The sequence below is a fragment of the Lolium rigidum genome, chromosome 5, assembly GCF_022539505.1.
Source record: "Lolium rigidum isolate FL_2022 chromosome 5, APGP_CSIRO_Lrig_0.1, whole genome shotgun sequence".
In the NCBI taxonomy this organism is placed as follows: Eukaryota; Viridiplantae; Streptophyta; class Magnoliopsida; order Poales; family Poaceae; genus Lolium; species Lolium rigidum.
Window position 1 is genome coordinate 51,380,696 of NC_061512.1, and position 2,071 is coordinate 51,382,766.

Consider the following 2,071-nt stretch of genomic DNA (forward strand, 5'->3'; position numbering starts at 1 on the left):
AACCTGAGAGTGGACTTTCAGAACCCGGCGGCATCTGAACCTGGCTGAAATCAGCATCTCATTGGTCCAGCAGTTGTGTGTGGGGTCCAGTCCTGCAGTATGTGTATTCCATATACGAAAATGAATACATGTCACATGTGTGGTCCTCCCCCATCGCATCCCCATCCCCATCCCCTTCCCTTCCCTTCCCCGTGCCGCCGGCGGCGCCCGCCGCTCGGCGATGTGGCCTCCGTCGCCGCCGCCTCCGCCTCCGCCTCCACGTCGGCGGCCCGGCTCGCCAGACGTTGCCACCGAGCAGCTGGCGTCCCATCGTTGTCGGCGTCCCCGCTCGTCTTTCTCGTCGGCGCTCGTCGCGCCGTCCCCAACAATCCCACGAACCGGTGCACGATGCCGCAAGCATGACCGGGTGCGCGAGCCGTAGCACGACCTCACCGCGCGCCTTGAAATCCTCCCCTTCGCCGAGCTCGGGCTACCCGCCGCGGGACAAGCGCCTAGCCCGGCTCCGCGTCAAGCTTTCGCCGGCACCCGCCGGCTCCCCGCGCGAGCTATATGTCGGCGCCGAGCGCACAGCCGACGCCGCAGGCGTGGAGCGCGTGCCGGCTCGGATGCCCCTCGCCTCCTTCGTCCTCGGCTCGGCCGGCTGCTCGGCCGACACGTCGGTCGGCGACGAGGAGCTGGAGAAGTTGGGCGACCGAGCGGGCGACGACCTCGTGTTCCTCGACTCGGAGGAGGTGCTGCAGCGGATGACGTGGCGGGTGCCGGCGCCCGCGGCCATCGCGGCGGGCGAGGGGGCGCTGCGCGCCGCCTGAGAGGCCACCGCCCACCGGGGTCCACGACTGCCGAGGCCGCGGCCGCCGGTCCGGGTGGCGTTCACGCTTTCAGCCTGCCGGTCCGGGAACCATATGGCTTGCTCGTCTAGGCAGCCGTATTCCGGCGATGCAACCAAACAACGGCGCCTCGACGCGCGGCCTGCTCGGCCTCCCGACGACTCCACCAACCGCCGAGGCAAACTGCAGCGGCAAGCGCGCCGGCGTTGCCTCACCGCAAGAGGATGTGTACGGGAGGTCTGTGGCAGCTAGCTTGACGGGGCAGGAAAAGGAGGACGGGAGGGCGAGCAGCGGGCAATCAGCTGGCAAATAAATTCGCTCACGGTTTCTTCCCACTCAGTGGTGGGTCCCATGCGAAGTATTTATACATTGTATTGTTGATTTCATCCAAAACAATCGCAGGAGCTAGGGGACCACCTCTCTTCTGCAGCCAATAGCGTGACGAGTTCCGGCAGGAGCATATGCCGGCCGGTTCATCTATGCATTATCCCCCAGAACCTATCCTATCCAACAGAGGATGCATTCTATCAAAAAATAAAAAATAGCAGGATGCTTATCAATGAGTCGTTTGGAACGAGAGAACTTTTCTCGATTTGGTCTGACCAGATTCTTGTTTTTGCTCTGAACGTAGACATAACATGACTGGGAATGGTCCAAAGGGGGAACAGGCCACATGCCTATCCAGTTCCAACGTATTTTCCTCATTAATTTGCACATTCTACTGATGGAGAATTCTGTGTTGGCTCTGACTCAAAACTCCATATGACTGAACCCAAATTTTGATCCGTGCACCAAATAAATCCAAATGATCAGTGTAAATGTTCTAGACTCTGTGGATGGTTTTAATCGACTTGGTCGACAAAATCCGTCGGGCTATGACCCAGCCACTCCATGGTCAAAGTTCCTGTCTAGCAGGCAAGAATGATCACAAAAAGCAGGTGCGTTAATGTTCTTGGATTCCACCAGTGTACATGAGATTACTGTTAGTGGCGGAGTAAGAGCAATTCCAATAGTATAGCCAACTGTTGGCTATAACAAGATGTCATATCATTTGTAGTCATCATATAGCTAACATGTACAATAGTTGGCTATAAGAATGTAGTACTTTACTAATATATGGCCCACCTTTCACTCTCACAAGATGCCTAGGAAGCACGTGCAAGAGCTGGCATATTGTGCATAGTAGCCCACCTCCATTCTCTCTCCTCTTCTCTCTCCTCCAACTCATCTAAAATATATTATTT